This window comes from Apostichopus japonicus, chromosome 15 (genome assembly GCF_037975245.1).
Source record: "Apostichopus japonicus isolate 1M-3 chromosome 15, ASM3797524v1, whole genome shotgun sequence".
In the NCBI taxonomy this organism is placed as follows: domain Eukaryota; kingdom Metazoa; phylum Echinodermata; class Holothuroidea; order Aspidochirotida; family Stichopodidae; genus Apostichopus; species Apostichopus japonicus.
In genome coordinates, this window is record NC_092575.1 from 11,657,091 (window position 1) to 11,671,857 (window position 14,767).

General features: G+C 35.6%; 1 protein-coding gene and 1 long non-coding RNA gene across 2 annotated transcripts in view; one reads left to right on the top strand and one right to left on the bottom strand.

The window, feature by feature from the left end:
• The window catches only part of LOC139981501 (uncharacterized), a 135,357-nt gene that overhangs the window by 80,646 nt on the left and 39,944 nt on the right, over positions 1 to 14,767 (top strand). The gene's annotated exons all lie outside the window — the stretch shown is intronic.
• On the bottom strand, positions 6,625 to 12,858 carry LOC139981514 (uncharacterized). Its single transcript, XR_011797878.1, has 4 exons — positions 12,397 to 12,858; positions 11,137 to 11,287; positions 10,427 to 10,548; positions 6,625 to 7,909 (listed from the first exon to the last, which is right to left on the bottom strand). It is a non-coding gene; the product is annotated as an uncharacterized lncRNA (long non-coding RNA).

Genomic DNA, 14,767 nt, shown 5'->3' on the forward strand with positions numbered 1-14,767 from the left:
AACCTTAGCAAGTTATGCAGTACATGGGTCTGGTTTACAGTACTGTACATTACGATACCGAGTCATATAACTGGATGCATTGGAAAAACAGTAACTCTCCTTAATGTACACACCGTGGCTGTAGGCCTACTAATGTTACTGCAAGTGGTACAGTGGGCCGTGGGCTAAACTAATTCGTGAATACGGCGCAACGCTGTACTCTATGAAAACACTCTGTTGTAGTATACTTTAACCATAGTCAATAAACAAGCATAAGAGCTAAGAATTACTTATTCATTTGGGGGTTGTGGGTTGTTTTGAAACTATGAGTCTTTTTGTTTTAAAGTTAATAAAAAAACTTTGACCGGAAAGTCTAGATATGACATTCTGAGTATGAAATGTTCTGGCTGGAGAATCTTTTAACCTCTTTGACATTTTGGCTTGCTTTTTGTATGTCAGATATTATACGTCATCTCAATTCTACTCCACTTTCAAGATAACGAGTATAGATTTGGATTTGAGCGCGACATCGGTACCCTGGATATTGATGAAGATGGCGCCATGGTTATCAACAATGTTACAATAGATCATATATCTTTGTATACGTTGATATACACCGACAGAGACGGACGTGATTATCAACATGAATTTATAATTATAGGTAATGTTAGTACCATTCATTTAAAGAGAACATTATTATAGAAACAAGTAACTCTAATATCGAGAAAGGAAAATGTTGATCTTGTTATTACTTCACGGTTAGGTACAGCAGCAAAGCAATTATGAATGACGTTTGGAGAATCACAAGGAATGAATTCATAAGACTAGCTAAGAATATACATAGTTCCAAATATCACCCACTTCACTCCGAGTTCATCTCTCTGTGCAATAGAACCAACAAGTACAATCTACGTAATCCTACTATCTTGCCAACTTTTAGAATTATGCTTTTTAAGAACTCATTTATCTACAGAGCAGCCATTTATATTCAAAATGGGTTCTTAGAACCTCTGTTATAATCCTTTTAATCTTTAAAACTTCTAATCCTCCATCTTATTTCTTTTTGTTCATTCTTTCATGTTTGTACATTTTTACGTCTTTTATGAATCATTTTTTATGTGTCCTATTTATAAATTTTATAATTTATACTGGAATAGAGAAATTGAAATTGAAATATCATCAAAAAATATATATACTAAGAAATGCAATACGAATTTGCTTATACTGATTTACACGTAAAAAACAACTTCATTGAGCTAGGTGATGAAAGGTTGTATGGCTGCAGAAGAATATACCATTGGAAATAATAGAGCATCAAATGTGATTTTACTGACTCAAACCAATCAGGTTACAGCCTCCTCATCGTTTTTACTTTTTCGCAGATTGTCCTGACATAACTGTTTACGCCCATCATGGATCCGACGCACTCATAAATTGTTACTTACCTCAGTCTCAAAGGGTTTATTGGTACGATTCAACGTCACGTAATGCTCGACCAATCGCAAGTCTTGAAGGAGGCCGGAAGGTGGGGTCAGGAGTCTCTGCTGGGAAATACGATATTACCAATACCTGTGGTCTGCTGATAAGGAATACTACTTTCAGCGACGAAAAAACATACCGTGCTATAGTTATTGTTTCCTATATACATACATTAACAACAGATCAGAAAGTCGTTATTTATGGTAAGTCAGGTGTTGTATATAAAGTTATAAGAATAACCCTAGCTGTAAACTGCGATTATTTTGACCTGCCTTAGAAATTCGGTCCTGAGCTAATACCTACCAAACTTAGTAACATAATGTACCATGTAATCCAGTTTTCTAAGAAAGAAAAAAGATAAATAGGCCTGTGTTGGAATGTATAAGTTATAGTTTCTAATGTGTTGTTTATAGCAGGATCTTCTTCAACGACAAACGGAAATGAACACAGTTTCAATACGCATTCGAATAAGATTCTACGATGATCGAAACGTCAGGTACCTTTACTTGTTTACGTAATCTGGTTTAATAATGGTTTCGTTTATTCTACAGCTAGCGTCGAGACAGCGGGATTTTCAGTAGATGTTTGCGAGGGAAGAAACTTCTGTCTGGTGCAGCTGCAAGATCCGACATTTTTTATGTGTCGGGAAACAAATACAGGACCTCATACGTTACTGAGCTGGACAAGGAACACATCAAACGGTACACGATTAGTTAATACTTCTAAGTCCTTTGATGGAAACATGTACGAGGCTTTCGTATCAACGAATGTAAATCTTAACTCGACAGACCGACTTTATGTTTACATCTGTAACTCTATAATAGATATTCCAGCTAAGCCATTAAGACAAATAGTTGTAATGGTCGAAGATGAGAGTAAGGACTACATCACTACTCTGTTGAAACCGACATATTATAGAGCATATGATAACGTCAGGTTAGTCTGCACCAATGAGAATCCTTTGTTCATATTATGGAAAAGAAACCACTAAACTATTGGATACTATCACGAAGGCAAATCGGATGTATTGAAACCTGGCTACGAGCTTGATAAAGATGGATCGTTGCTCATTAACAAATTCTCATATACACACGAAGGTGAATATGTTTGTATCTACAACAATGGTAAAGTCGAGGAAGTACAGCAACATAATATCAAGACCGTTGGTGAGTGCCTTTATTTTTGCAAAGTATCTTAATTTTTTGTTTGATATACCCTACTTGCGTTCTGCTGACTATAAGCAATACATTTTGTTTCAAGTTTCTTTCTCATATTGATTTTCGAATATGATCCTGGTTTAACTCCCTTTCAGTGGGCTCTTATCGGACGGGCCCAATATGAGGTACAACGTCATAACTAATCGGTCTCAAAGTCACTGATACATACCATTCATTAAAAATCCTTGCTTCATATTAACTAATTACAGTGTCATAGTATTGCTAAAGCTAGCTATATCATGACTAACAATCTCAAGATATAGAGGTATATTGTCTTTCTAATGAACAAAACTTGATCTTTATCATGCCAATCAATCGGTAGGTAGAACGCTTGGAATATATATTGCAATCTTCTTCGTATCCGTAGTAATAATCAAAAAAATAATAATCTGAAAATATTAAAAACTATACCGTTCATAATTTTCTCTTCTTATTTCTTTATTCATTAGTTACACCAATCAACCCTACACCTTCTATCGTTGGGTGCTCAGAGCCATTGGATTGCGCATTTAATGTAACAAGCAGTGGATATCTGACATGTTTAATAGAGGGCGTTCTTCCAATCGTGCATCCGAAATGGATCCACGATGAATATATTTCTTCCAGAATTACTTTCAGTCGACCACAGCTAATAGTGAGAAATGTTGGGTCTCTGTTTAACATATACTTGACTACTTACTACGAAATAACGACTGACCAGGTTTATGAAAGTGAGACAGGTGAAGACTGGCAAGCTTATGACGTCACAGCATCCTGCTCTGTGAACTACGAGGTTCTTGGGCAACACAAGACAGACGTTACGCTGCATCTCCAGAAACTTACTTCAGGTGACTTCATACAATGTATAAGCTTGATGAGGAGATAAACTGTTACTGTATGATGATGCAAAGGAGCTGTCAATTGAAATTAGACCACCCCATTGGAGCTTGTTGAAACATTCTTTTTCTGGTAGTGATCTTCAAGTAACAATATATGGAAGGGAGAGGACTTATTTTTCAGCAGTTCGGTGGAGAGGAGGGTATTTGGGGAGTGGGACTGTGGGGAGGGGGACATTAAAGGAGAAGCCAATTCCCCATCCCATGCAGACTGATGTGATATATATGCTTGTGATGAATAACTCACACCACATTAATAAAAACATATCGAGCTTCATAATATGACATAAAGATAAACCAAAACTATAACGTAAAAGACCCCTCGTGGTTCCTCCTTTTGGTTCCGAAATTACCGAATTTAATTATTTCAGAAAACCTAATACGGACAGTTACATATGGAGAGCAAAATGGTATATTACCACAACCGTGACGTTAGGATTTTCTTTGCATTCAAAATAGTTACAGGCAACTCAAGGAAGTTTAAACACACAAATTATGCGTTAGGATGTAAGGTTATGCGGATTAGCATTATTCTCAGCTTAGGTTTAATTTTCAGCTACTAAGTGTGTATCAATCGTGTTCGTCATACATAATATCTATCTTTTCGATTTGTTTCTTGCAGCTGTAACAGAGGATATGATAAGAAAGAAGTTTGGAGGTAAGTTTAAATATGATGGTAATTTTGCTATATTTCATATATTCACATCAAAAATGAAATTTTTATGTGATATTTATAAGTACAAGTTGACTTTACTACGTTATTTGTTACAGAGTGGCTCAAGTGTTTCCTTTTCCTGGAAATGTCATATTGATGAGTATATCTAGAAACGTTTATGTGGGTCATTGCATGGGTATACCTTCATTTCTGGTAAGTATAATTAGCAGACAACATTGATGCTATAGTAGTGTTAACAACCATTTCTCGTTTTTATTCCAGGAAATATTATCTGTCTGTGCGTCATCCCAGTCAGTGTAATGGCTGTCATTATTATTATTGTTTTTGGCTTTTCAAAATGGCAAAATGGCAAATCAGGAAATGGGACCTGTGTCAACAAGAATACATCTGATGCCTGGTATAATTATAAGAACAACGGTGAAGATAACCCAGCCTTGACAATTTGAAAGGAGCTATACTATAATGATATTGAATAATTACTGGGTTAAATTTGTTTAATAGTTAATCATATTATACATCGACACAGTTAATAAAAACATTTACAATCGGTTAATAAGTAACTAGCCTATAATATTAGCAAGCAATCCTCTATAGAAATTAAGACTAAAGATAAGAATCAAATTTTCGATCGTTTGGAGTGACGTTACCTTAACAAAATATCTATAATTTTATGATTTTATGATTATGATTTTGTAGTTTATTTGAAGTTTGGGGTTTACGTGGAGTGGGGGCGGTCGGTGTGCAAGGATACATTCGAATTTCCAAATTATATCTTTCGTTCTCGCAAAAAAAAAGGGATGACTGGACTCTTAATGTGAGAATTCCACAGCCTGAGATTTGAGAGCAAGAGAAATATAAAGAACGGCATGGGTCCATTTGCCATTATTGATAACTTCTCTTTTGTGATAACATAAATGGAGAACGCATGAAATACTTAATATATGTCATGTAATAACTTAAGTATATATATATATATATATACTTAAGTTATGTATATAAGCATAATATGTACCTTAGGTCGACAGTTTATGGTAAAAAAGTGTACCTTAGGTCAACAGTGTACCTTAGGTCGACATTTTAGTGTCGACCTAATGTTTTCACTACCATTTTAAGACACTTTTTGATAGTCGCAAATAGCTTTATAATGTTCTCCGTCCTCTTAAACGTTCATTTAAAAGTTTTGGTTAGGGTCGGTTCAGGGTTAGGGTTAGATTAAATTTAGTGTGTAAGTCAATGTAACTGTCGACCTAAGGTAGGATCCATAGTTATATATATATATATGTATGTATGTATATATATATACTCTCTTAAATTTATAGACTGAAATTTCAGTCTAATAGACTGAAATTTCAGTCTAAGAGCGGACGAACTGAGGGACCAGTTCCTTCAGACTGAAATTCAGTCTAAGGAAGGACTGAAAATTTTCAGTCTGTAAAACGACTGATTTTTAGTCTAGCTAGACTTAATGATTTCAGTGTAACAGGACTGGAATTTACCCTTTCTTAGACTGAAATTAAGCCAAATTAGATTAGAATCCAGCCTATAAGGTTTAAATTATTTTATTCAATTAGACTTTAAAAAAAAGTGGCTAGACAGAATATCGTCATTTTATACTTTTAATTCAGGGATTAATAGTCCAATATGCCAGTCAAAAAACTGCCCAAAGGCACTAAATTGGGACGATTACAACTATGCCCTCCAGGCAGGTTAAAGGAAATTTCCCCGTAAAATTGTAAAAATTCCTAAATGGAGTATAATTTTAGAATCAACTGGTTAAAAAAGCAAGTTGATAGTTACATATTTTTAACTTAAGATTTTGCTTTACAATATACAATAAAACAATAATTCATGGGAACATTCCACTAACTATGGAAATAAGAAAACAAAAAACCTGTTAAAAGTTTAAAAACTGTATCAAAACTGTCTTTATTTATTTTCTTGGATACATTTAAGAAATATAAACAAAAAATAGTACAAAAGCTAAATTTGTTTGCTTGGGTTTTATTTATGATATCTTAGGTCTAAATAATGGTTATTTACCTAAACTACAAAAATAAATTAAATGTAAAGTTTTAGTTATGAAATATTCCAAAAATTAAAGTTGCAATTCCGGTGCCGACGATTTGACATGCAAACTCTATAAATGTGGTCAAGTTTACCAGAAATTTCTAATTTGACCATAACTAATTTATTTTGTGTCCTAAAAATTTAAGGATTGAAACATTTATTTTTATAGTTTTATTTAGTTTTAATTTAGTTTTTATTTAGATTCATACCTTTAAGTGAAACCCATGTGCAGCAGTTGCTGCAAATATAATAATAACCCGAACCAATTATGACAGGGCAAGTTCGTTTATCATACAGATATCGATATAAAGAATATTAAAATGTAAAATTGTACTTCAAGAAAAAATAATGGCAAAGGCCACTTGGAAAGTGACCAACAATGAACGGATGCTGGCATAGGCCACTTGGAATGTGACCGACAATGGACGGATACTGGCAGAGGCCATTTGGAAAGTGACCGACAATGGACGGATACTGGCATAGGCCAATTGGAAAGTGACCGACACTGGACGAATACTGGAAAAGGCCACTTGGAAAGTGACCGACAATGAACGGATTACAATTGACGGATAACAGATTACACTCAACTTATGTACAGAGAAGGCAAGTTCCTAAATAAAAAATAATGTATATTAACAACTGGAATATTTTTTATATAGTGTCCTAAAAATCTAAGGCTTGAAACATTTATTGTTATGTTTTAATTTAAATTCATACTTTTAAGTGAAACCCATGTGCAGCAGTTGTAGCAAATATAATAATAACCCGAACCAATTATGACAGGGCAAGTTCTTTATTATACAGATATTGGTATAGCGAAATTTAAAATATTAAACTAAATTGTACTTCAAGAAAAAATAATGGCAAAGACCACTTGGAAAGTGACCAACAATGAACGGATGCTGGCATAGGCGACTTGGAAAGTGACCGACAATGGACAAATACTGGAAAAGGTCATTTGGCCAAGCCCTTCTTCCAAACTCCAGCCTCTTGTCACCCCAACATTTTTTATACTCCCAACCTCTCCACCTACCCTTCAGGGTTTTCATTTCTGCTGCTTATTCCCAACCCCATCTCTTACCAGCCCACACCATTCTGACACTCATTTCTCATAATTGAACCATTTTTGGAAACTGACTGACCCGACAATGGATGGATTACAATTCAGAATTGTACCAAACTAAGTTATAATACCGATAGTACTGGTGTTTAAATAAACAAAACAATTGTTTACATGACACAACATCAAAATGAAAATACAGCAAACAAATAAACACTTGCAACACCACTCTAAAAAGCTACTTAGGAGAAATTAATTTAATGTTAGATGCCAAGCTACGCAATGGTGCCTTTACTGACGTAGCAGGAATCACTCCATATAAAAAGGCAGCTAAGAATTCACAGAATTGATGAAGTGCCAAAGCATAATGCACATTAAATGTGTAATGTGCTTTAAATAATCTATCCACTTGTTACTTGTTCCTGCAGGAATTGGAATTCTATCCGCCAAAAATAAAGAACTGTGACGGATTTTGGGCAGGTCCGAGTGAAAGTATGTACAGTTGTACATACTTTCCATCTATTCCGGCAGCGGTAGCATCAATGCTGGTGTCAAGCTAGAAAGAAATGACAAAAAAATATGTATATTTTACTCCATACTATTAAATTAACATCTGAATATTAGGCAAACTGCCAATCTAAATATTCCATGAGACTTCCAGTTTATTCATACGAGAATAAAATTTTACATAAACTAAACTTCTTACATGATCTCCCTAGAATGTCACTAAAAATTCACAACCTTTGACAGACAACTTTACAAAATTTGGTTATTACAAACCCTGGACAGACTGGCAGAGTGTACCTTCAGTATCAATAATTGTACATCTCAGACACCTGAAGGGTTCATAAGTCAACCGTTTTTCCATCTCTATCTTTGTTATTCCTTACTAAAAATGGCATATATATTGGTTGGCTTTACATTTAAAAATATTATGTCACTTTACTACAATAGTGACCACAATGGGCATTCTCCCCCAAACACCCCTATTAAATTCCCTTTTTGCCGGTTTTCCGCCTTGGTCCACATTCTTGTCAGTATCGCTGCCAATCAGACAGTGCTGAATAAATTATTCCTGCTTTACATTGCCATAATAAGTGTTTTTTCCTACTCTATACAAGTCACTTCCATTGAGCCATGATGATTATAGAGCCAGTGCCTATACCATTCAGTAGCGCCAATGGAAAAGAGCCATAAGACCCAGTGGATATGATGCTAACCTTAATATACACCAGACAAACTTTTTTCCACATAACAAGCCAATTTTTGTTTAGCCAAGCAAATTTTGTAAAACCAAAACTTTTCCACTAAACGCAGGGGTGTTTATATAGCATTGAGCAAGGGAATAAACAGTATATTGTCATAAAATACTCACAGGTTTGTTCTGAAGGAAGTACAACAGTGCCCCTGCTCTGCTAGTGGACTGCTGCTTCTGCTTTAACATAGTCACTGACCTCTACATCTGAATATTAGGCAAACTGCCAATCTAAATATTCCATGAGACTTCCAGTTTATTCATACGAGAATAAAATTTTACATAAACTAAACTTCTTACATGATCTCCCTAGAATGTCACTAAAAATTCACAACCTTTGACAGACAACTTTACAAAATTTGGTTATTACAAACCCTGGACAGACTGGCAGAGTGTACCTTCAGTATCAATAATTGTACATCTCAGACACCTGAAGGGTTCATAAGTCAACCGTTTTTCCATCTCTATCTTTGTTATTCCTTACTAAAAATGGCATATATATTGGTTGGCTTTACATTTAAAAATATTATGTCACTTTACTACAATAGTGACCACAATGGGCATTCTCCCCCAAACACCCCTATTAAATTCCCTTTTTGCCGGTTTTCCGCCTTGGTCCACATTCTTGTCAGTATCGCTGCCAATCAGACAGTGCTGAATAAATTATTCCTGCTTTACATTGCCATAATAAGTGTTTTTTCCTACTCTATACAAGTCACTTCCATTGAGCCATGATGATTATAGAGCCAGTGCCTATACCATTCAGTAGCGCCAATGGAAAAGAGCCATAAGACCCAGTGGATATGATGCTAACCTTAATATACACCAGACAAACTTTTTTCCACATAACAAGCCAATTTTTGTTTAGCCAAGCAAATTTTGTAAAACCAAAACTTTTCCACTAAACGCAGGGGTGTTTATATAGCATTGAGCAAGGGAATAAACAGTATATTGTCATAAAATACTCACAGGTTTGTTCTGAAGGAAGTACAACAGTGCCCCTGCTCTGCTAGTGGACTGCTGCTTCTGCTTTAACATAGTCACTGACCTCTACATCTGAATATTAGGCAAACTGCCAATCTAAATATTCCATGAGACTTCCAGTTTATTCATACGAGAATAAAATTTTACATAAACTAAACTTCTTACATGATCTCCCTAGAATGTCACTAAAAATTCACAACCTTTGACAGACAACTTTACAAAATTTGGTTATTACAAACCCTGGACAGACTGGCAGAGTGTACCTTCAGTATCAATAATTGTACATCTCAGACACCTGAAGGGTTCATAAGTCAACCGTTTTTCCATCTCTATCTTTGTTATTCCTTACTAAAAATGGCATATATATTGGTTGGCTTTACATTTAAAAATATTATGTCACTTTACTACAATAGTGACCACAATGGGCATTCTCCCCCAAACACCCCTATTAAATTCCCTTTTTGCCGGTTTTCCGCCTTGGTCCACATTCTTGTCAGTATCGCTGCCAATCAGACAGTGCTGAATAAATTATTCCTGCTTTACATTGCCATAATAAGTGTTTTTTCCTACTCTATACAAGTCACTTCCATTGAGCCATGATGATTATAGAGCCAGTGCCTATACCATTCAGTAGCGCCAATGGAAAAGAGCCATAAGACCCAGTGGATATGATGCTAACCTTAATATACACCAGACAAACTTTTTTCCACATAACAAGCCAATTTTTGTTTAGCCAAGCAAATTTTGTAAAACCAAAACTTTTCCACTAAACGCAGGGGTGTTTATATAGCATTGAGCAAGGGAATAAACAGTATATTGTCATAAAATACTCACAGGTTTGTTCTGAAGGAAGTACAACAGTGCCCCTGCTCTGCTAGTGGACTGCTGCTTCTGCTTTAACATAGTCACTGACCTGTGCAGTATATATATAAATGTATATAAAGCACACATATCCTCTGAAAAGAAAATTGAGTTTGAAGTTTTAAACATAACCTCCAAGGCATAGTATGTGGCTAATTAAATGCAATAAATCATAGAACAAGTAAATGTGAACAAATGGCACATTCCATAAATAACCTTTTTGAATATAATCCAGATAAGTTATACATCCAAATAAATAATTCTGTATTTTCACAAACTATAAAGTTATTGATATATTGATTTTTTAAAGTGATGGTTCATTGAATTTTGGATGACAATCTGCTCAAATTAAATTGTGTCATATTTCTAATCGTAAACAGGAAAAAATGTTTATAGTACTTTAAGTGCTTGATTTCAAAGAATATTCACAGAAAATTTAACTATGATGTTTATTATTGCCTATATGGTAATAAGAAAAAATAAGAACAATTAAGTTTTCGGTCTTAATTTTAAACCTTTATCTATCAAGCGGCCACAATTTGCCCAAATTGAGAAAAAGAATAAAATTTAGAACTTTCCAGCCTCTTACCAAGGGGTAATGCCCAAAACGTTATTGATTGGTTAGCTAGAAAAGGCATACAAAGAAAACTTTGAAATATGATAGCTATACTAATTTAACTTACTACTATCAGTTTCCTCAAAAGCATCAATCATATTTGCGATAGCTGGTGAGGTTTTCTTTCTCACTTCTATGATGCGTTCTCTATATCCATCCCACTTTGTGATGAAGTTATCCCTGGATTCGGCAAACATTAATCGAAACTCCTCATTTATCTGAAAGAAATGTAAACATTTTATTACTGCAAATCAGAATGCTAGGAGATTTTTCTAGTATCACAATTATGAAACTTACTACATCAAATCTGAATTTTGCTTCTTTAGTTATCTTTTGACTGAAAAGAAGGTTATGATTATTAGAAATACTTGATATAGCACATTATACGTAAACCGGTCTCAATGCCCTTTACAATGGAAAAATGCGAAGCTAGCCTACAGATAACATACTTAACTGGCTGCAAAGCACATCTACCTGCAATAAAGCTACTGAAAAATCGCTGGCACAGGATTCAAACCTGCGACCTTCAGCATCTCAGTCTGGTGCTCTACCAACTGAGCTAACCCGTAAAAGGGCCAGCGGCCTGTCATGGACGATTTGATTACCCACGCCCCACTGGCTTGAATTAGCCAATAATGTCCAACACTCCTATTTTAGATGGGTATGGAAATGTGTTATTATTTTTGTTTGCTACTAATAGATGTGTTAGGCATTTATCTGAAACATATTCAAAGAAAAAGAAAGCATTTTCAGTACTTTTCTTTTAAATTACAATTAAAGAAGTGAAAAATCTAGTATTTCTCCATTGACTGTAATGATAAGTGACCCCACGAAGTGACCAAGTAGAAACCATACTGAGCCCTATAGCACCAGTGCCTAACGGCCGGGTATATAGCCCATGCCTTTTCACTTAGGCTAAGTAAACTTGTATGCGCAGCCTGCAGGGTAGGAATAAATTTTCTTCAAAAAAAAAAAATCATTTATTAAGGACTAACGTTAGGGGCATAACGTTAGGCTAAGCCTTTTTTTTTCGTTTTAACCGGTACCTATTAATTTCAGTTGGCACACTCTGAATAGGCTTGCCTACTTTAGTAATAATTAGTAAAATATCACTAGGCCTAGGCCAACACTAAATAACTCGTAACCAGTGACACAATAGACGTACATGTACGACAGTCTGACAGTACAGTGTATACCGGGCCATAGTATAACTATACTAGGCTATAGCCAACTGTACTACTACTGTACTAGGCATAGCATTGTTCATGTTAACGCTATGACTGCGTATGAGTATGAATCGATTAAAAACGGCCTTTTTTAATATTACCTTCGAGCAATGATATTACTTCTTCTGCATATCCTTTACCTGCCAAACACGTTCTCAATGTTTCTGCCATTCTTATACCCTCGTGGAAAGCTTAAAAAGGTTAGTTTTTACACATAAAACGAAGCGTAAATTCTCTCGGTATTCAAGGTAAGTTCAGCTAAGATGGCGAGTCGATTCAACGTTCGTACGTACCTACGTACGCGGCCGGGCATATGTAGATTAGAATACGTCATTAATTTGGACAGACCGGATTGGTTTAACTGTTCAGTCTTCGCATGGACTGAAATTAAAATGAGCACGTGACAAAATACAATGATTTTATTGGGTATTGCATTCAGTCTATTGTAGGCTGAATTTCGTTCGGAAACAATTCCAGTCTTAGCGTCTGGAAATCGGTCTTATGGACTGAAATAAATTTCAGTCGAACCTTAGACTGAATTTTTCAGTCTACAAATTTAAGAGAGTATATATATATATATATATATATATATATATATATATATATATATATATATATATATATATATATATATATATATATATATATATATATATATATATATATATATATATATATATATATATATATATATAGTGTTGGCACTGGTTATCCGGGTACCCGGGTACCCGCCCGACGCGATACCCCCCGGTTCCTAATTTATTACCCGAATCCTACGCAGTGTGATTTAAAAAAAAAAAAAATTGACTTAGTGTGGTGTTAGCTGGCTGCCATGTGATCGAAGATAACAGCAATAACGAAGGTACCCGCCCGACACGATGCTACACGGTTCTTAATTTATTACCCGAATCCTACGCAAAGTGTGATTTTTTTTTGCAAACCGATGGTTAGGCAGATTTCCCATTGACTTAGTGTGGTGTTAGGCTACCACATGGTCGAAGATAACAGCAATAACGAAAGTATTCCATGGATATCTTATAACTGCGTCACAATTTCAGCGGTATAGGCTAGATTTCCCCCATTGACTTAGTGTGGTGTTAGGCAACCATGTGGTCGAACGTAACAGCAATAATGAAAATATCCATGGATATCTTATAACTGTGTCACAATTTCAGCGAATAAACAGATGGTTAGGCTACCATGTGGAAGAAATTATTATTTATTCATTCGTTTATTTCATGGAAGGAAAGGCTGGCAATGAATTTTACGAGATGTTTACGGATTATAGACAGGATAACTAAAAAATAATAATCGCAAGTGGCTGTTTACTAATCGTTTATTCCAAATGCGATCAAATCGCGCGAATCGCGCAATCTCGCGGCTTATGAGAACCCTGGGCCTGCATAATAGATAGTAGTAGTAACAGCTGTTTAAGAGCTAAATTGGATATTTAGCTTATATAGGGTGTGATCAATAGACTTGGAGAGCAAGCATAAGCAGCGACGCCAGTGCGATGTTAGAAGTTATGTTAATTATATGAAGTTATTAACAAGTTAATGAAAGAAACAATACCAAATAGAAATTATTGAGGAAGGTTTTATACCTTTTCTTACAACCTACGTTTTTGAACATGAAAACATTGTCATTAGAGAATATGATTCATTTATAATAGCATCCAATATGTCATTTCTTGAAAATCGCGATACACGAGGGTAAACAAATTTTTTTCGGGTACCCGGATACCCGACGGGTAACGGCTCTCGGGTACCCGGTTCCCGATTTTTGGACCCGTGTAAAAACTAAATATATATATATATATATATATATATATATATATATATATATATATATATATATATATATATATATATATATATATTGTAACGTCACTTCCCTGTCTGGTGGGGCAGTCTTTAATGATGGGGTTGGCGGAAGAGAGTCTCGAGAATAATCACAATGGAGAAGATGTTAAAGTGCCCGTGGCACAGTGGTACCGTTTATTCAAACCTCCGACTTACACTTAGGTTCATTAAATATCCTTACATTAGAACTTAGCCTTACAATATGCAAAACGTAACTGTTAGCGCAGTTCCTAAACGCGGCGTCTAAACGCAGCGTAGAACACGGCACTAAACGCAACACCCAACGCAGCGTCTAACGCGGCGCCACACGCAGCGTACAACGCAACGTACAACGCGGCGCCCAACGCAGCGCAGAACACAACGTATAACGCGGCGCTAAACGCAACGCCCAACACAACGTCCAACGCGGCGCCACACGCAGCGTATAACGCAACGTACAACGCGGCGCCCAACGCAGCGCAGAACGCAACGTAAAACGCGGCGATAAACGGAACGCCAAGCGCAGGGTCTAAATATGAAAACAGATACACAGCTACAGAGTCAACTTAACGGTGTCTACAATGCCGTTAACAGATGCAAATATACTAAGAACCAATCGATGGACTAAAAG